The sequence below is a fragment of the Rattus norvegicus genome, chromosome 9 (genome assembly GCF_036323735.1).
Source record: "Rattus norvegicus strain BN/NHsdMcwi chromosome 9, GRCr8, whole genome shotgun sequence".
NCBI lineage: Eukaryota > Metazoa > Chordata > Mammalia > Rodentia > Muridae > Rattus > Rattus norvegicus.
Genome location: NC_086027.1, coordinates 82,377,960 through 82,399,836, shown reverse-complemented (window position 1 = coordinate 82,399,836; position 21,877 = coordinate 82,377,960). Strand labels below are relative to the sequence as shown.

The window sequence follows — 21,877 nt, the reverse complement described above, 5'->3', positions numbered from 1 at the left end:
TTTCTAATGTCTAATCCATTAGCGGAATTGCTTTTTCCATCACAGACCTCTTTATGAGACTCAAGTAGCCCTGACCATGGGCTCTACCACAGATTAAAAGCTGTGTGCATAACTGGCTCACCAGACATCTCTCTACTTGTAATGAGTGTTAGCAATCAACAAATAAGACATAAATACATAATTCAAAGAAAAAAAGAAATAAGTGTTATAGAATTTAGAAGAGATACAACCATACCAGTATTCACAAAATGAGTTAAATTGAAAACCTATTTTATAAGTGTATGCATTTGATATCTGCCTTGATATTCCTTACCAGATTGGTTAGCCAGCCTCACCTCTCTCCTTCAACATTGCAACTCTTAAAAGTTAGTGCCTTTTAAAATCATGTGATCTCATGGGCTATTATTACACAGTCAACATGAACATATTAGTAAGACAAACTGTCTATTCATTTGCAAAATCAGACAATCTAGTTTTAACCTTCAGTGATGATGTTAAAACCATGTTTCACTCAAAGTAGACATGTACATCATCTATCAAAATAAAATTATACAGTGATTATGAAGGATATTAATTTTATAAAGGTGTAACAATAACTAATAAAATTTCTAACTAGCCAAATAAAAAGAAAAATCTATTCCTGGGCAATGTTAATTCAAACAGCCCCTGACTTGATCAACTCATAAACTTTTTAAATTAATGTTTTTATTTATGTATTCTTTAAATTTTATAATTTAGTACAATATATCTTGGCTATGTTCATGCCCCTCCTCTTCCTACTCACCCACTATACTTCATCATCTCTCTCTGTCTTCCTCTGTGTCTTTCTATGTGTGTCTCTGTGTATGTCTTTCTGCCTCTCTGTCTCTCCTCCTTACCCCCCTCTCCTCCCTCTGCTTCTCTTTCTGTCTTTCTCCCTCCCTCCCTCCCTTCTTTCCCCCCTAACCCTCTTCTCCCACCCAGTTTGTATTGTCTGATGATTTCTGGGAATGGGGCCTGCCCTGAAATGACCAACATGCCAAGCATCATCCTTTGGGAAAGAAAAGAAAAGAAAACTTTTCCTCTCCTAGCATCAATCAATTGCCAAGAGAACCTTGGCCAAGAGTGAGTGGTACTTCATGTCCAACTGTCCTCCACTATGCTGAGATTTTTGTTAACCAGCCTCTGTGAGCTCATAAGTACATCAGTCCTATTGTTACCTATGTGCTTGTTAAACATTGTTTCCTTGAACTCACCTTCACCTTTTGGATTATAGTCTTTCCTCCTGCCTTCGCATGGATCCCTGAGCCTTTAAGGGATGGGTATAATAAAGATATCTTACATAGGGATGAGCATTCCAAAGTCTCTCTTGCTTTCTGTCCTTTGGTCATTTGTGGTAATTGCCATCAACTGTAAGTAGGAACTTCTCTGATGATATTTGAGCAATTTGATTTGTGAGTATAGCAATATGTCATTAGGAATCACATTATTGCTATGTCTATTCATGAGAATGATAGTGGTAGGTTTTCTCCTAGGGCTATTACCTAGCTAACTTCGGGTTCTTGGCCTCACTGATAGTGTCAGGTATGGATGGGTTCTATCACCCAAAGCAAGCCTTAAGTCCAATCAAACAGTGGCTGGTTACTCCCATAACATTCATGCAGCCATTGCTCCAACTGGCACCTCTTGCCAGGCGGGTCATTATTGCAATTCTGAGTTTTCAAAACTGGGTAAGATGCTCAGCTTCAATATTTTGACAATAAAAACATAGCACACTATGTTAGATTTGGATTTGGATCTTTTCCAGAGGTGTGTGGCTAGTTTTATGTCAACACAATCTAGAGTTATCAGAGAGGAGGGAACCTCAATTGAGAAAAATGTCTCCATAATAACCGGCCCTGTATAAACCTATGGGACATTTTCATGATTAGTCATTGATGGAGGAGGTCCCAGTCCGTTGTGCTTGCTGCCATCCCTTGGCTTGTGGTCCTGGATTCTATATAACAAGGCAGACTGAGGAACAAGTCAGTAAGTAGCATCCCTCTGTGGCCTCTGCATCAACTCCTGCCTTTAGGTTCCTGCCCTGTTTGAGTTCCTGTCTTGATTGCCTTCAATGATGGACAGTGATGTGGAGGCATAAGCCAAATAACTCTTTCTCCCCAACTTACTCTTGGCTATCGTGTTCCACCACACAGTAGTAACTGTAATTAGGACAGGAGCCAATGACATGTGTTACTGTGCTCTCTAATGATGCTGAGACGAGGCTGAGAACCCTGCCAATGCAGGGATAAGCAGCCCATACTTCACGTGTTTGATAGAATAGGTATATTTAATGTATTTTCAGATTATTGTGTTTATGGTTTATACTGCATTTTGGCACTCTGTGTGTGTGTGTGTGTATGTGTGTATGTGTGTGTGTGTGTGTGTGTGTGTGTGTGTGTGTGTGTGTATTTAGGTGCATAAGTGGAGGTCAGAGGACAGCATCAGGCATTGTTCCCCACCTCCCACCTTGAGACATGGTTTGTTGTTGACTACTGCATGTGCCAGGCTGGCTGGTTCATGTGCTTCCTTGTTTCTCCTGTCTCTGCTTCCTATCTTTCTGTAGGAGTGCTTGGAGTACAGACACGTGCCACTCCACATCAGTTCTACAGATCCAAAATCAAGTCCTCACCTTCGTGTGGCAAGCGTTTTACTCATGGAACCATTTCCCTGCCCTAACAGTGGCTTTATCAGAACACAATACATCATAAATCAAGAGAAATGGGGCCAGATAAAACTAGGAAGAGCATTATGCAGCTTTAGGAAATGTATTTTCTAACTTTCAATAATAGAACAAGATATGTCTTCATGAAAAAGGTATATAATAGATAAGTTATTTTAATATTTTGGAACTTTTTGATGAACTTAAATTTCTAAAGTAAAGTTAGAATAAGGCAAAATAACCCTTAAACGTTGTTTTAACTTTTCCTTAAAATTCACTCACCATAGAATCCCAATCCATTAATTTTTATGGACTGGAGTAAGAGCAGAATGATTACTGCTGCTCAGAATGTAGGAGGAAAGTCCACCCTTGAAGATTCTATATTATATATACACATATCCTATACTGTATATACATATAACAAACATGTGGAATATGGATTGATTATTCCTGCATTTGTTAGACTCTCAGCCTCTGCTCCGCAAGCATCATTAGAGAGCATTGTACCATATTATATGTATGTATGTGTGTGTGTGTGTCTGTGTGTGTGTGTGTCTGTGTGTGTCTGTGTGTGTCTGTGTGTGTGTCTGTGTGTGTGTGTCTGTGTGTGTGTGTCTGTGTGTGTGTGTCTGTGTGTGTGTGTCTGTGTGTCTGTGTGTGTGTGTCTGTGTGTCTGTGTGTGTGTGTCTGTGTGTCTGTGTAAATGAATACAGAATACATTAAATATGACCAAACATGGAGATATTAGAGAAAGGTAAGTACTGCAGAAGAATACTCTTTACCTACAATCACAGATTTGAGATTTTGTGTAGCATCATAAATCTCAGACAAAGTTTTTCCCTGTAGTGCAAGTCCAAGCACTCTGACACAGGGCCGCCCTTACCAAGCAAATCAGACTTTATCCACAATATCTCTGCCATAAAGTTCCTAAGTACACATGACTTATAAATGGTATGCTTATTTTTTGCCCTTGAGTTTTATTTTGTGAGGATAATAATATTTTGCTTTTATTTCAGACAACCATCTTTGGGGGTGGGGGAAATAACATTTTCTCACTTGTTATTTAACCCAAACAGTTTCAGCACATGTCTAAATTCAAAAGACTAAAATCACACCTCTGTCCTGACAGAATTAATGAAAAAACATCCTCATTTACTCATAGCAGTGTGTGCATGATGAGTTCTGGAAATGAATATCTGGGTAAAAACAAAAACAAATTACAGCTTAAGAAGGCTTAATAGGTGAGCTGCTAATGGCTGACTCACTAACCCCAAATTCCCAGTGAACCTTAAAACATACTCAAGAAAAACATAATTAATATAAGAATCTATATGCCATCATAACTAAATTGCAAACTTAGAATTAACCTAAAATTTTATTCAACATCAAATTCTTATATATGGAGAGATAAGCACTAAGTTTTAAATAGATATTTTTAAAATCATACTTGCAAGTCTTTACAGAAAATGAGGAATTCAGGAGGGTAACAGTATGAATAGAAAAAGGGAGCTAGTGTTTCCCCCTAAAATTCTAACAAGAAGAAGGAGGAGAAAAGGATGAGGAGGAGAAAAGAGAGGAGGAGGAGGAGGAAGAGGAGGAGGAAGAGGAGGAGGAAGAGGAGGAGGAAGAGGAGGAAGAGGAGAAGGAGAAGGAGAAGGAGAAGGAGAAGGAGAAGGAGAAGGAGAAGGAGAAGGAGAAGAAGGCCAGAGAGAAACGAATATTCTTTACAAGTGAACTGGAATGTGTGGAGGGGTGTGCTGCTAGTTCAAAGCACTGACTTCAGACAGGGAGGAGCCTTAGTGGATAAGGTGAATGGAGCCAGGCAGTCTTGGGAAGGTAATGCTTCAGGGGGAAGACTGACAAGAAAGGGGAAAACTTGCAGGCAAAAAGAAAACTGAATCATTAATGAAATAAATTATGATGTAGCATTTGAAAAATTACTATAATTATATAATAGCATAAGTAATTTATAATTCAAAAATAAATAAATTTTGAAATATAGAATCCTATAGATTATTCCACTGCCTACCACTGTGTTCCCACCCCCATTCCCGTAACAAAATCGTTCAGGATAAAAACCATATTTTATTACACTGACAGACGAAAGTGTTCTCTAATGTATCTGATAAATCTTCCAAACCACCTGCCCCAGCACAGAAACGTAGAGACACAAACCAGCTTTGTGCGTATGAATGCTTATCAAGAGAAACCAGAGTGAGTGTCGGAGCACGGGCAGCTGATGAAAGTTGGTCTGGAATCAAACAATGAAGAAGCCAAAGAAAAAATGCAAGATGATACTCCAACCTGAACAGAAGATCCTCGCACAGCGCACACTTTTGTAACACCCCATGTTGAGTCTGAAATGTAACACACACACACACACACACACACACACACACACACACACACACAAACACAAAGCACCCAACACATGAAAAGAGAGGAAAGGCAGAAGACAAAAGAGAAAATCCATATACAAAATAGACTAAATTATAAGGTGCCAGAGGTAAACCAAATCTGAATGATAGCATAGTAAGGCCATTAAATCAGCACAGGAAAGTAACCAAGAGGATAAAAGTTATCCTATCAAAACTATTAGATTTCAAAGGTAAGCCAAAGAATCCTTTAACTATTGAAGTCATAGAAAAATGGCATTAAATACAGAAAAGCCCAAGAGACCTTGTGCCCATGAACCCTAATGAGACATGTGCTTACAAGATGAAATTTATCTGAAAAAGGAGATTAACAGTGCAACTTACAATGGTGAACTTTCAAGTGTCTTGACATAGGGTGAAATAGAAGATTTGCATGGAAGAATGAAACCTTCCCTATATTCCTTAGGGCCTATATTATACGTTTAAATAAAGTAGAAATAAAACAAAGTGAACAGAGTATGCCAATCATATCAGAAAGTGTAAATGGGCTTAATTCAACCATTGAGATTCTTTTAAACTGGAGGAAAACCTCCAAACCCAAATGACCAGAGAAGGAAAGTGTAGGGGAGACTGTTCCAGTAAATGGAAGTGCTTAGAAAGTAAGTTAGAGAACGAGGTGCCAGGCCAAGAATTCATAACAACAGTTTCAGTGTGACAAGCGACGCCATTTCCCATCGCTTCTCAGCCTTTTGGCTAAGATCAAGTGTGAAGATGACTTTTTAAATCGTGCAAAAGACAGAATTTGCAATTAAGAATAATGGCTATAGATTTCTGTCCACCAAATCAATACAACACAATTCAAAGTCAAATTATGAGAGACATAAGGATATAAAGGTAAAGCATAGTGAAAAGTGACTTTTCTGTGCAAATCGAGTGGGCAAACCAAGTGTGTTGGTTAGAGTTCACCAGAGAATGGGGCTGTTGAGTGTATAAATAATTGTAAGGGAGAATTAATTGGGGTGACTCAGATGTTAATCACCTGTAATCTGGAGAGCCAGGGATGCCCTGGAGCTACACTGTATAAGAATCTGGGTACTTTAAAGCCGGGGGACAGAGATGTGGCTCCAGTCTGGAGCAGAAGGTGTGAGAACTTCCATACGGCATTGGTGTGTCTATCTAGAGGCTGAGGAATCTAGAGGCAACAACAGCAGCCATACAAATGTCTGGCCCAAGACAATCCACTGCTCCGATGAACGTAAGCTTCCACATATTGGGCTCGGCTTTTCATCTGGGCCACCAGCTCCGTGGATGGTGGCTCCTTTTGAGGATGGCTCTTCTCCATATACAAGATGTTTTTGCAGCCCTGATGGAATAGAAGAAAGAACAAGATGGGGGAAAAGACACAAGGAATCAACAACTAGAAAGACAATAGATCTAATTAAACCCCAAATCTTCTCCCTTATGGTTTGTGAAGAAATTAACAACTGAGATTAATCACACAGTAGTCTTTAATAGGAATGGTTAAAGCAAAAAGTTATACACTTACAATCCGGAAAGGATATTTCTGAAATGAGAACAAATTTTAGACATGATGCTGTTTTATAGTTCTTTATGCAAGTAAATTGAAAAATTAGACAAACTGTATTGTTTTGCTTGGAAATATAAAGCTTATGGAGATGAAAGGCTTTAGTACACCCATTCCATGAAAGCCCTGAAGAACGTTACCAAGGGTTAGTCATACCATTGAGTAGCAGACCTGGGTTATTTCTTGGGGAAGGCAGCAAGGGAAAAAAGGACAGGAAAAGTTTTGTTATGCTTGCAAAAACCATAGGGGTATAAATATTCCCTAAATTATTCCAGAAAGTTAAAATTAAAAGAAATACACGAGTACTTCCCTGAAGCAGATGTGACATTGAAATCTTCACTGGACATGGAAAGGATACACGCATAAATTTCTCAGTCACTATCCCTTAAAATAATGGGTTTACAGTTTCTAGATAACATTTTAACAAATATAATCTACTACCATGTAGAAAACACATCTTAATAAAGTGGGATTTATTGGAGAGATTCAAATAATTATGAAATTAGAAATTAGAAAATCCAAATGTCTACCTACGAGAAGTTCTAAGAAAAATTTTGTACCATCTATAAATGATTGAAAATAAACACTTTCCATATAAGTGCTTGCTTTCTCTCAATTAAAGTATAAAATTTGTGATTAATTTAACATAATAAAATAAGTTATACATCCCTAAACCATGAGAAATTTCTGCTAATGACAAGAAGAAAGCAAAGACATTCACTAGTCTTCTTTGTTCTTCTTAAAGTATAAACTACTACGATCACAAGAAAAATAGATTCAAGATCTTACTTCGAAAAATTGATAGAAAAGCAAACCTGTCTCCTACTTACACGATCATCCATGTGTAATGTCTTAGAACTAATGACAAAGCTAACCCAAACTCTAATAGTGATCACAATATGAAATCAGCTCACAGGAGAGCCATCCAGAAGATGACAATTCCAGGAAGACATGACAGAGAACCCAAGGAAAATATAATTAATGCGGATATGCAAAAATGCAAAGTTTTAATGAGAAAAAAATGAAAATATATCTTAAAGATGCAAAAGCTGGCTTGGATAAAACCAAAGATATACCATACTCATGGACAGAAATTACTTCATGTTAGGAAAAAAGTATCTGTTCTATCAAAGCTAGTTTGAATATATACTTGCAATGTCAGTTTTATGTAGAGCTCTACTTATCTCCCAACTAATGAATACCCAAGTTCAAGGAGTTTTAGCATGAGTCCTGTAAGATAAGACCAACTTGAGGTATGTTCATAGAGATAGAAGAAATAGTCTTGTGAACAGTAAGAAAATTTCACATTTTCATTAGAGACTGGACAATCCTAAGACATTCAGCCTGTGACTGGCCAGATTGCCATAACAGAAGTGAGATCAGGAAGGGAATCTGGGCTTCCTCCCACTGCAAGGAATAGTAATCCCACTTCCTGGCAAAGCACGTCCCCATAACATATCACACCTACTCACCGTCATGGTTTTAGTCCATTGATTTCATTAAGGCCTCCAAGAGAAGGAAGCTAAGCTAATTTGAAGAGGCTTGGCTTGATGCAAAGGTCAACTAAAGCACCTCTCCAGGACTCCTGTATCACTTGCTGCTATGGCAACCAATCAGATTAGCAGCTCTTCTGTTTTGTACCCAATGAAGGGTAGGCATGGATACTGCTTCTCACTCCAGTCATCAAGGCAATGAAATGATTTCTGGTCCTGTTGTATGCACCCACAAGAAATAAAATGTCTACAAAAATTAAGTATCTCCTGCGTATTTTCCTTCATATGTCCCATTTCAATATCTTTGTAGATAGCTAACATGACCAAGAAAACTCCTTGGTATGTCTTCAGATTGTTTTGGATTGTGTCAAGATTATAGGCTTACTTGAAAATATTGCTAAGTTAGTCATCTCTTGCTTCATAGCCAACTACCCCTCCCCCCAGGTTCGAGGCTTAAAAACAACAAATACTTGGTCAGAATGTCTGAGTCAGGAATACAGGAGCAACATAACTGGGAGGCTATGGCTCAAGGCCTCCCGTGAAGCTGCAGTTTGGATTTGTGTAAACTACAATGGCTCTAAGGACCAGTTCGTGAGATTGCTTATTCACATTACCTACTGACGCCAATGCAAGAGCTCCCAGTTGCTCTGCCCTATAAAGCATCTGTATTTTATCTTCTTCTGTACAGCAGCAAGTATCATCAGAGCAAGTGATCCAAGAACAAGAGGACAGAAGATTCAGGGGTTTTCACATGTCATTCCTTATCATTTTGCCCCATTATATTCGCCAGGAGTCAGTCATCACTACATATAGTTCACTGCTAGGAAGAAAGCTAAACTCCTTCTCTTTTAACTGGTGTTGTAGCTGGGACTGAATCCAAGAGCAAGACCTGAAACCCAGACCTAAGTTCCATCTCTTAAAGGAAAGCATATTAAATAATTTGTGGACACATGTTAAAACTGCTCACTACAAGTAGAGTGTGCTGATTAAAGTCTGAAAGGTTTAAAGTTGTGGCGTCTTGTGTTTAGGGGGCATTGATACAGTGTAGTAGAGTAGGCATGATGAACTTGGGCTCACATGGACTCAAGCATGGGTCCTGGCCAAGGCCAACTTTACAAGGGTGTGACCAGTGCTGTGTCATGGGCTCCATGCTGAAGAAGTTTTCCTGTTTGGTTTAATACTGTGCTGTTGCCATCTCAAAATTGGAAATTTTTGTAATGCTTAGTACTTTATCTTTGTGTTTTATATCTGAAGTCCAAATTGTATATTAATGGAGGAGATAGCCACAGCACAAAACTTTCCTGAATTCTATTTTTTGTATATTTATTTGCATACATGATTTTGGGGAGATCCCTTGAGCATAGGACTCTGATGGACCCACAAACTCTCAAACCAACTACAAGCAAGTGTGTTATGTCTATGACTGAACAGTCCCAAGGGGCCAGATTTTCTACCCAAATCAGAACTTGCTTTCCCTTCACAGAATTGGCAACAGCACCAAAGAAACTAGAATGGGAGAAAACCTATCATAGACTTCATTACTCATACTCTTTCCCTGTGTTGCTTGACCTCTTCTACCAAATGTGATGGCGTAGATAGAAAGCAAGAGCCGAGGTCCTTTCTAATTCTCCTTCACAGCAGCCCTGCTTTGCTCATTAGTAAGTCAAGGTAAGGGCTATTCATAGAGTGCTCATAAATTAGAGTGAACTGAAATGTTCTGCTAACAGTTTAATGGTGATTAATTTTAATGATTTAAATAATGTGCCTATGCTTGCACATCCTAGGAAGTAGACTTTGTGCTATCGTGATGGTTCCTCATAGAGTGAAATGCTCTCACTATTTCTGTTTACAAGTACCATTGTATAATCCAGTTTTCTTTTAATACAGAGAACTGCTTCCAGAACATCCTCATGGATACCAAACTCCTTAGATGCTCAACTCCCTTATATAAGACAGTTCAGTATCTGAATGGAGGTTGTACAGTTCTCCTGTGAACTTTTAATACATGTGCTTTAAATACATAAATAACATAATATGATGTAAATGTCATTGAGTAATTATTAGACTATTGTTTAGAGGATTAGGAAGAAGAAAAATCTGGATATATTTAGGACAACCATTTTATCAATTCTTGATTTTCAATTCGTGTAGTTAGTTGGATCCACAGATATAGAGCCAAAAGATATGGAGGGCCAAGTATATTAAGCAAAATGGTGAAATCAATAGTAATAGTTAATTTTTAAACATAGAATATTACATTTTAATACTTAAAATAACATTTAATTCCAGAAATAAGATAAAATAAAAATAAACACACTGTGACAAGTCAAGAGAGATCCGGAAAAAAGAACTTTAAATTTAATTACTCTCAGTCACAAGTTTGTCCTGTCTCCTGAGCAAAGGGTTCCAAGTTCATGTTTTATTTTCATGAAAAACATGAAAATAAAGGCCTGACTCTCTCTGTGTCATTAGATTCTTTCAAAAACTCACCAAATGATCAACTTCCTTAAATTTCAATGTTCTATTCTGTAAATGGGGATCTCGGCAGTATGTAACTTATATTAGAGTGATAGAAGGGCAAGGTGCTAAAAAGAAGTTTAGAATCCTCTCTACCTGGCAAAAACCCAATACATGAGTGATTCATTAAGCACTGGGATAGAGAGGATTGTTATAAGGAAAGAGTAGAACAGAAGATGACTCAGACTCCATGTCAAACAGTATCTTAGTCTTAACCAAAGGCTGATGCCTGTTGGGTTTAACTTCCCTCAAGAGAGAGTATGTTCCTTGTTTGTTGGGAGAGAGGGGTGTTACCTAGTCCTGGACTGAATTGTATGTCCAATGACGTACTACCCAGAGGCATTGTTGGGAGTTTATTAATCATCACTAACTCTAATCAACGCTTCCCTCTTCTGCATAGCAAAGCTCCTGGAAACAAGAAGTTACCAACACAGTGTCCTTGAAATTTCACTGTTTATTCAAGCTTCTCAGAAATCAGTTATTCATTTTCTTCATGCATTTGATTAGGCAGGAAGGGTTCCACTTATGGGTGCCCTTCATAGGCCTTAGAAATACACCTCCCAGTCTTCACAAGGACATCTTGCCTATTCCTTATCCCCTGAGAACACTGCTTTTCACACCTCCCAGAGAGATTTGGATAGGAGAAAACACTGTGAACCCAAATAATAATAAAAAGGCTTAATTACGGTCTCTGCTGAAGTAGTAAGGTACATGTCTCCTAAGAAACCTAGCATTATCAAAGATCCTTCTGTGAAAACACCATTTTTAATGGGAAAGTGCAAGTTCTGAGCAAGAAAGTTTTAAATTAGAAAGACACCTTTTTTTTCCCCTTGAAAATAAGTATGAAAATCAAATTTGCTTTGTGAGTTTATGTTGTTATGACTAAACTAAACTGAGTGTAACAACTTGGTTATCAAATGACCACAGCAAATCTAAATATTGCTGAGAAAAATTTCATGGGAGTAACAAAGCTTCAAATCTGAAAATGCCAAGGTAAATGTTAGCGCCATTCTCAGCCATTAGTGGTAAATACAAATTTAATCTGTCTAATGAATAGCAGGCACCCAGACAAAGCAATTATGGATTTCTAGAATGTCTTTGAAGTTCTTTTCCCTTGGTGTGTGCCTGTGTCATTCTATCAGTCAGCTGTGGAAGCATTGTGACCAACAGTGATGGGCATAAAGCCAAGGCCTTTTATCAGAGTCTGCTTGAAATGCTGAAATGCTAGAGCAGATTTCTGTAGACTGTGCGACTTGTAAACAACAGAAGTTTGTGTTCTAACAGCTGAGGAGTCTAAGACTTCTTCTTATGTCTCCCCATACAGAGAGTGGAAAGATGACAGTCCCCTTCATAGAGGTGCTCAATCTCGCCATTTAGCTCTCTCCCAAAAGCCCACACACTACCACGCTGGGCTCTAGGATTCAACATCAGAATTCCAGGGGCATGCAAGGATTCAGTTTACTCATAGTGATGCAAGGAATTGGGTACACATAGTGATGCCACATGACTTTGGGTGCTAATAGAAATGACTGAAATATAAAAGGAGGCCAACTTAGAGAGACTGGAGCACAGATTTTAAAACTCTGTCTGGCCTAGTGGCACAGATCTACAGTCCCATGTAATTAGGAGGCTAAGGCAAGAGGTTCGAGATCTTAAAGATGCCTGAGTTATAGTTTAAGTTTTAGGCTAGCTGTAGTGACTTAATCCCCCACCCCCCAATAAAAAGGTGACTGGAAATTTAGCTTAGCATATAGTGTTTTCCTAACATGTTCAACCCTTTAGCTTAACCTATAGCACTTGCATATCATGTTCAAGGCTTTACATTCAATCCCTAGTATCACAAAAACAAAATAAAATAAAAATTAGCTTTGTAGATTTTATAGAAGTTTCATGGATGGTGCTTGTAGCACAGATGCTGTCAAGCTTTAAAGGAGATAAACTCACAGGAGCAAAATGTGGTATGAGCAGAGGAGAGAAGTGGAAAGTCATCAGTCACCTCAGGAGGACTTGGAATCCCAGGGCTGAGGAGGCAAAGATGAGGAGATCACTCTGTGGAGCTCCCTGCCTAGCCAGTCTCAAATAATTGGCAAACTCCAGAACAGTGAGAGATCTCATCTCAAAAATAACGTGGACAGTTCTGTAGGAGAAACACCCAAGTGGGGCCTTTGGCACGCATGCGCGCGCGCGCGCGCGCGCACACACACACACACACACACACACACACACACAGAGAGAGAGAGAGAGAGAGAGAGAGAGAGAGAGAGAGAGAGAGAGAGAGAGAGATCCATGTATGCATGCATGCAAATATGAATAACACTACATAGGATACATACATGTGATAATGTGGTCATCATCCACATATCACAATATTTATTACACTGTAATAGATGAGGACAAAGAAAGGGTTTTGAGCAGACTATGGACTAGTTATGATTTTTAATGACATTGTTCAAAAACTTGGCTGCAAATGTGATCCAGTAAGCAAGCTGTGAATGTACAACTCCCTGTGGAGTAGGAAAAGAAGGGCCACAGTCAAGGGGCTTCTCAGGTCTCCTCAAATCATTAAATACCCATGAAGAAAGTAGACATAGAACTTTCCAGAATCCTTTCTTCAGTTTACTTATCCCACCAGGCACTAACAGTGCAATAAATGGTATTTCAGGAGAATGGGTAGCAATCCCTATGGAGCAGATCTTTTTTAACTACTTGGGGGTAAAAAAAAGAATGCCAGTTACTTTCTTACATGGTCGAACAATGGGAAATGTGATCTTTGTGATAACCAAACAAAACTATCTTGGTAAAGACACAGTGAGACAGGGTGTTTATATTCTCCATAGGAAGCCTTTCTAATTTGCCCACGTACCTGCTTCATAGAAGTAGAGATTTCTAGTATGCTGGGTGGACAAGGGTGGAGGGCAAGTAAGCTCGTAGGAAGTTTTAAAGAGGACAGTCTGGAAACCGAGAAACAGTGCAAGCCCGGGAAGGGCGAGGTTTCAGGTTTGCCTTACGTTTTCAGACTGACAAGGCTGTTGAGAGATTGTTTTAGGGAGCAGGGGAAGTAAGATTAGCCAGAAGATGGAGCTTAGACATATCCCATTTTCTTGCCACAAATAATGAAGAAACCACAAAGGCAAGGGTGGCAAGGATTGGGGAGAAAAGCTGATGTATAGACTGGAGGTGAGGAGGCTCCCTGCTCTTGGTTAGAACAAAGTCCTGTTCCTGTTTGAGTTTCATGATAGCACCCAGCTGACTTCAGAAGCATGTCTCAAGCTAGTCCCTGGAGCCATGTTCTTCTTCCTTATCCCATCTCTAGATCAGTTCTTTGCATTTATTTTCTAGCACAGCAAACAGAGAAAGACAGATCCAGGATCCAGGCAGGCAACTCAGAAAAGAGTCATTGCTAGGACATGAATGCACCAAACCATTCTGTTAACCCTCTTTTTGCTATAGTCCTCACAATTCAGAGGACCTGTTTTTTAGTTATGGTTGTTACACAACAGGGCTAATAACTGTGGGAGAGTCATATAACTTCTATGCTTCTTATAAAAGAATATAAAGTGTGTCTAAAATGGCCCCTGCGATATCTACAAATACCCAGGAATGTTGCTAGAATCAAAGAATAGTGAGATAAAAACACCCTGCCTGATGAAGTTTGCCAAACTTAGTATGTAAAAGAGGTTATCATTTACTTAATAAATAGCTTTGCATTCCTTCTGTTTCTATTTTGTGTAATAGTTCAAAGAGTATTGGTATCAGGTCTTTGAAGGTTTGATAGAATTCTGCACTAAACTCATCTGGTTCTGGGCAGACTGGTTTTTTGGTTGGGAGACTTTTAATGACTACTTCTTTTTCTTTAGGGGTTATGGGACTGTTTAGATGGTTTATCTAAACCTGATTTAACTTTGGTACCTAGTATTTGTCCATTTCATCCATATTTTCCAGTTTTGTTGAGTGTAGGTTTTTATAGTAGGATCTGATGATTTTTTTAAAATTTCAATTTCTATTGTTATGTCTCCCTCTTCATTTCTGATTTTGTTAATTTGGACACTGTCTCTGTGCCCTCTGGTTAGCCTGGTTAAGGTTATCTATCTTGTTGATTTTCTCAAAGAACCAGCTCCTGATTTTGTTGATTTTTTGCATAGTTCTTTTTGCTTCTACTTAGTTGCACAATGGAGTACTACTCACCTATTAAAAACAATGACTTCATGAAATTCTTAGGCAAATGGATGGAACTAGAAAATATCATCCTGAGTGAGGTAACCCAATCACAAAAGAACACACATGGTATGCACTCATTGGTAAGTGAATATTAGCCCAAAAGCTTGGAATACTCAAGGTACAATTCACAGACCACGTGAAGCTCAAGAAGAAGAAAGAATAAAGTATGGATGCTTCAGTCCTTCTTAAAATGGGAAACAAAATATTCACAGGAGAAAATACGGAGACAAAGTGTGGAGCAGAGACTGAAGGAAAGGCCATTCAGGGACTGACCTACCTGGGTTTCCATCCCATATGCAGCCACCAAACCCAGACACTATTGCAGATGCCAAGAAGTGCATGCTGATAGGAGCCTTATATAGCTGTCTCCTGAGAGGCTCTGTCAGAGCCTGACAAATACAGAGGTGAATATTCATAGCCAACCATTGAACTGAGAATAGAGGAGTTAAAGAAAGGACTGAGGTAGCTGAGGGGGGTTGCAACCCCATAAGAAGATCAACAATATCAACTAACCAGACACCCCAGAGCTCCCAGGGACTAAACCACCAATCAAAGAGTACACATGGAGGGACCAGCCGCATCTGTAGCAGAGAGAGGATGGCCTTGTTGGGCATCAATTGGAGGAGAGGGTCTTGGTCCTGTGAAGGCTCAATGCCCTAGTATAGGGAAATGCCAGGGCAGGGAGGCAGGAGGGAGTGGGTGGATGAGTGGGAGAGCACCCTCACAGAAGCAGCAGGAGGGGAGATGGGATAGGAGGTTTTTGGAGGGAAACCTAGAAACAGGATAACACTTGAAATGTAGATAAAGAAAATATCCAATAAAAGAAAAGACAAAATAGTTTTGCAAGACACCAGTGTCAGATTTTCCTACTCAAGAAATCAATATTTTCATATATTTTAAATATATATTCTGATTCCAATTTGAAATGGAATTACTGGAAATTATTCTAAAAAATCTGACCATATTTTTGGCACCAAATAGCAAGACAAAAATCTCTTTTTTCTGCCCATTGTCTTTGTTTGCAATTTAGCTTTCAAAGCAAGAAACCAAATCTCCAGCTCCATCAATAATGGAAAATGGAGGCTCAACAGTATCACATACTAACATTGGGTTTAACACAGGACGGGGTCTCAGCTGGTGATAGGGACAAATACGAGTGTAGAGTGAAGGAGAGTCGCTTTAGGAGGAAGGCTATTCCTGACTACAATGGAGGGATGCTCCAGGATGTTTTTTACGAAGCATCCTTTTTAATGAACTTACAGTAATGCCAAAACATTCCCAGACAAAGAGGAAGACAGTAGAGAAAGAAGCTATGGGGAACTTGCAAGAAGAAATGTATGTGTCAGAGAAGCACGCGTGTATGTAAGTACACACAGAGACCAGAAGTCAACCTTGGTCCTTCTCAGCTGCCATCTATGGTTTTTATTGTTGTGGCAGTGGTTGTTTTGAGTCAGGGTCTCTCTCTCATTGGTCTGTAACTCACTTAGTAGGCTCGAATGACTGTCCTGAATTACAGGGACCCATCTGTCTTTTCCTTCCCAACATTAGTGACTATAAGTGTGCACCACACCCAGCTTTTTAAAATACAGGTTCTGGGGATCAAACTCAGGTCCTCATGATTCTAAGGCAAGCACTTCACTGAATGAGCCATCTTCCCACCTCAGGAAAAAGTATTTTAAGGAAGAGAAAATGGCAAGTCACTTATCACCTGCTATGTGCCAGAGGCTACATACCTAGTCGTGCGCATTATCCGTGACCTCATTTCCTCCTGTCTGTATCTGGCCCCCTTGCTGCTGGTGTAGATGTCACTGGGGAGGGGACATCATTGGGTGGTAATGTTCTTATAGCACAAACCCTTCAGGAATCCAGACAGTATCCACCCATCGACTGCTAGAATTAAAAAAATCTGGGTCAGGATGTGAGTTGACACAAAGAAGACAAGACAGATGGAGTTTGGGGTGGAGGTAATGGTAGAATTGCATCTCTTAGGAAAAATATGAAATAATACTCAGATCCCTCCATCTTCACCATGGACCCTTTGTTTCCTTTTCCCCCAGCTCATGTCTCTAGTGAGTGTCTTACAGCTCTAGGCTCAACCAAGAATCATGGCCTTCTGTCAGAGTGGTAAAAGTTATCTGGGTTAACTGCAGCTCCCTGCTTACTAGTTGTGTGGCCTTGCTTTGTCTGTTACTCCCCAGTCTTTGTTCTGCTACTAAACAGAACAGCTAAACCTTCAAGATTTTTAGTAGAATTAAGGTAGGCTCTTAAAGTATTAACTTCATTGCTTAGTTCAATATCTGGGGTGCTTTTTATTACTTTAGTATTAACAACTCATTTGTCACCCCTGTCTATCATCATTTTCTCCAGGACAAATATTTATTAAAGTCGGCTGCTGTCGCATTGGTCACTGAGACCTTGAAGATGGAGTAGTCATGTCTTCCAACTCCAAAGGGCAAACGATCTATAGCAAATACATATAGTGATGTTCAGACCTCATGGGAGCCATTCTCCCTTTCGTCCTCTGTGTGCAGTATGTCTAAGGGTACAAGGGGGCCTCTGATACTCTGTGGGGGTGGACATATGTGTTAAAGGAGCTGAGAATATGTGTGTGGTTCTCAAACTAGGCTCTGTGTTGATGAGGACAAGGTTTTGAGAGAGATTTCAGAGGTCTTTTGGTAGATGGACAGAGAAAGTAGATTTTTAGTTCTCTTTTGGAATTTTGCCCACAGCAACTTTGAACGTATTTGTTTAATATATCTGAAATCTGAGTTGGATTTGAAGAAAAAATCGAAGTGTTGAGACCACTTGGAAATCATGAGATTAAATGATTGTGAAAAATCTTTTGAGATGTTTTCCTTCTCCCCAGCATGCTTTGGGGCAGAGATACCTGGTATGTAAGCATTGTTAGCTTCATGTTCATCCATCATATCTGTGCCCCCTCTGCAGTGCTCATCAATCCCAGCAGACTCTTGACACCATATTTCCTACTAGCATCTTTACTGCCCTAATCCTTCACCATTCTCACACCAGTACAGCTCATTCTCTCCAATGCAGACATTGCAGAAGAAGCCACTGGATCCGAAGAAAGGCCTACTCTGCTGGAGTGATTAGAGAGTCCAGTTCTCTGTTTGCCGATTGCAAACAAGAAAGGTCAGACAACTGCATCTTTATTTACATCGAACCCTATTTCATTAGCCAAAGTCTTGACCTCCAGGCTGCAGGTCAGGCTGTCAGAAAATCTCAAAGTTAAGCCTCTGAGTTCGTAGGAGTCTGTTTTGCTATAAAGTGAAACTCCCAAGGTCTGGAAGAAGACATTCCCACTAAAAATAGAGACTGTGTGAAGTTTCTTATTATGTGAGAATGCTTCAGATTAGATGGTATTCCATATGAATGTGAAAATTTATTTAACACCATCACTGTTTTATTTATTACTTTATGACAAAGGAAAAAAAGTCTTTTGTTTTTCAAACTGAGAGAAAAAGAAAATGAAATGAGGCAAGGAGAAAGGGGGCAAGAGGGAAATTTAGAGAATGAGAAAAGGAGATTCACATGCAGTAAGTGAATTTCAATGAACTCTCTCAATATAGCAGCCTGGGATACAATTCTAGCTTTAGAACTTTTAAATAATTTTAGTGGGTCATACCTTGAAATAGAATGCAAAGTCGTCAAGACCTATTCCCAACCCTGCTTTAGAAATAGCTGACCTGTTGATTTAACCACTGTGTATGTGTTCCAAGTGTTTCCATCCAAAATAGACCCATTGTGTCATATGTCACGGTCACATGTTAAGGGAAATACTCATCTTTCTGTGAAGGGGCCAGAGGCAACAACATGAAACAATTATGCGGCGAACGTTTCTAATTTTAATGATCTGGTTTTGATTAAGCAAATGTCAAAACCCAATTTATACATGTATTCATCCATCTCCTTAAGTAGAATGGGCTGACATTAAAGTTTTATGGTGCCCCACATGTTTGTAAGAAAGTATCCTAACTCAGACTCTGAAGTCTTATTCCTGTGTAAAGGATTGTTTATCTGATATTCAACATGGATATTTGGCCCATAACATGCCTGGCGGGAAAGATATGTGAAGCACCTTTTCCAAAAGTGTAAAGTCAGGTGGCAGTGTATAAACAAGCTGGTATGGAGCCTTAATTACATAAAAGCAAAGATCCCTAGATCTGTAGAGCATCCCCTTCACCCTGGGGCTGACTCTACTTGAAGCCTTTGCAGAGGAGGACCCTAGAATGTGACTGTCCTGTGTACTGATGATGTTGGATTCTGTTTGGTCAGTTCCCCACCATTTATTAAGGTCCGAGTGTTTATCATTGTGAACTGTTTAACTGGGTCTATAAGCACTTCACACCCAATGGTTACGAGCCAACGGCGGAACAAAGACCCTTGTAGTATACAACGATGGCTGATTTTCAGGTCAACTTCACATTCTAACTCTTCAGAGTCCCACACTGGAATCTATACCCAAGAATTCACTAGGGACCATCAGATAAGATGCTTATCCAACGGAACTGGAGAGCATACTGGATCTAGTCAAGTAGATGGGACATTGTACACTTTCAAGTTGAAACTGTAGACCTTACTCTGAGTCTGGCTTGCAGAATCAAGCTTACTCAGCCAGACATAAGGGAAACCTGAAGCTTTATGTGTATAAAACAAAGGGATTTCTGGGCTACAGTGGAATAAAGAATATGACCTATGTGTTCTGATCTTGAGCTTTACTGACAGCAATCAATCAAAAATACCAAACAATGGATGATGAACCTCATGTCTTTGGATTCTCCCTTTAAGCTTTGTCCTTTAGGAGGAGTCAAGAAGTAGGGAGCGAAAGGAGAAGAGCTATATCCCTAGCATTCCTGTAGGGTAGAAGGTGCTCTTTTTCTTGTCAGTGTGGAGGGAGGGACAGTTCACTGTGTCTGCACCCTTTGACTTCGGGATAACAGAGAGTAGACCCCAGCTACTCACTGCCTGTTTCAACTCTTCTTTTATTACTGCTTGGGTGATTTTGTCAAAGTTTATGTAGCCTTACTATAAGCTTCATTCTCTTCAGATACAAATAGTGATATTTATAATTGTGATGGGTCATGATATAGTTTGTATGAAAGCTTCAAGATGCCATGAATTGAAGTCTTTAACACACTGCCTGGGCAACGAAATAGCTGTGGGTTCACTATTGGTCATATATTTGAGTCCATTGGAGAGAAGGTTGAGCTTTGTTGATGTTTGAAGACCAATCATTACCTTTAATCAGTGTTTGTTTGTTAAATATGCTGTATTGATTCTGTATTCCATGGTTGTTGTTTTTGTTTTTGTTATTATTATTATTATTATTATTATTATTATTATTATTATTATTATATGACATGTGTATCCTCTGATGAGTTGGATGTGTGCTTAGGACTGAGGTCTGGTGAGAGATTTCATTTTATATCCATTCATACATTTCTTGCTTCACACCCATATGTCAATGCTTCTGTGAAGGGCAAAGCTAGAAGGAGCCGAATTCTGAGTGGACACAGAACAGTGTGAGCAAAGATGAAACCCTCACTCAAACACTGAATATCCTTTGAAAGGAGCTTGGGAGAATCACCTAAGTTTATGTATCTGGAGAATGCCCCTCACTTGTAAAGGCCATGCTAATCCAGAGGACCAGGGAGGCTAGTGTCAGAGAAAGACTTCCTGGTGCAGATCTCAGAAGCGTCCTACCATGATGAGCAGGCAAAGTCAAAATATCTGGTTGTGAACACAATAACACGCACCTTTCCCCTGCTGGATCATGTTCGTCTACTCTGTTTTCCATCAGCCCACAGCTCACCAGTCCTCTTTCCAACCTCCATCCTTTTGTGATCCAGCTCAGACAGAACTGGAGAAAACTCACAGCTGACTCTCACTGGAGCAAGACACTAGTGGGTGTCTTCTGCCTATCTGTGGGCTGCATTCTTGGGGGTCCTCTGCTTGGCATCCATCGTCCCAATTTAGAAAGTATTAAGTGGATAGGAGAGGAACCAGAGTTTTTGGATAACACCGAAGGACCAATAATGAGAGTTTAAGTGAATACACACACACACACACACACACACACACACACACACACACACACAAATAAATAATAAATAAATGGTAATTTTTTAAAAGATGAAAATAAGTGACAAAAAGGAAAAGAAAAACAGTAAGATAAAAAGATCAAGAAGAGAAAGCAAACTTTCTCTGTTCTGCTTTAGAGTTCAGCCCATGGAGGCATAGAACTAATTGTTAAGTCAATCATTCAAGCCAAGCTTCTACTCTCTGACCTCACCACTGGTCTCTCCACTCTGTTCATGTTGCTGAGAAAGACAGAATTAGAATCTCTCCAAGTTGACGCCCTCCTGCTTCTACCAGTCCATGGACACTCCCCTCCTCTCAAAAAAACCTTATAATTTTCTCTCCCTAAATTGAAAATCACAGATAATAAGGGAGGGGAGTGTTTCCTTTTAGTCTTACGAGTTTCTGCACACAGGGGACAGAAGGACTTCACATCTTCCATGCAAATTGACGGTCTGTAGCAGAACAGACTCGTTTGGCAGTTAGAAACAAGTGCTTTCCCGATGCTCAATACCGTACACACTATCACTGAGTAAAGATAACTATGAGGGTTTGGGTTTGGTTCAGTTTTGCCTCCTCTCAATCAAAGAGCTTCCCTTACTTCATCTACCTGAACTTCATTGCTTCTCCATTTTGCCCACCCTGAAAGGGCAGCCTGTCTTTCAATGCCACTGGGATTTGCAACAAGGCATAGTCTGTAGGAATCAAGCTCCTGCAGACAGGCACACCACTGCTTTGCTTTGCACAGGCTTATGGACTTCTGAAAGCACGGGGCTGGGGCGAGGGGCGGGGGCATGAGGCTTCAAGGACCAGCAGGCTCATTACAAGAGTGTGCTGGCTACACTATGGTTTCTTGCCTGTGTGTAAGATGAGCACATGAATTACAATTCACGGCGGGCAGTGGAGAGTTAAT

At 39.7% G+C, this 21,877-nt stretch overlaps 1 long non-coding RNA gene across 1 annotated transcript in view; it reads right to left on the bottom strand.

The window, feature by feature from the left end:
- Positions 1–6,036: 6,036 nt before the first annotated feature.
- LOC134480294 (uncharacterized) overlaps positions 6,037–21,877 on the bottom strand; it is a 77,703-nt gene continuing 61,862 nt past the window's right edge. The window contains exon 3 of the long non-coding RNA XR_010054665.1: positions 6,037–6,418. This is a non-coding gene — a long non-coding RNA (uncharacterized LOC134480294). The remainder of the gene's footprint in view (positions 6,419–21,877) is intronic.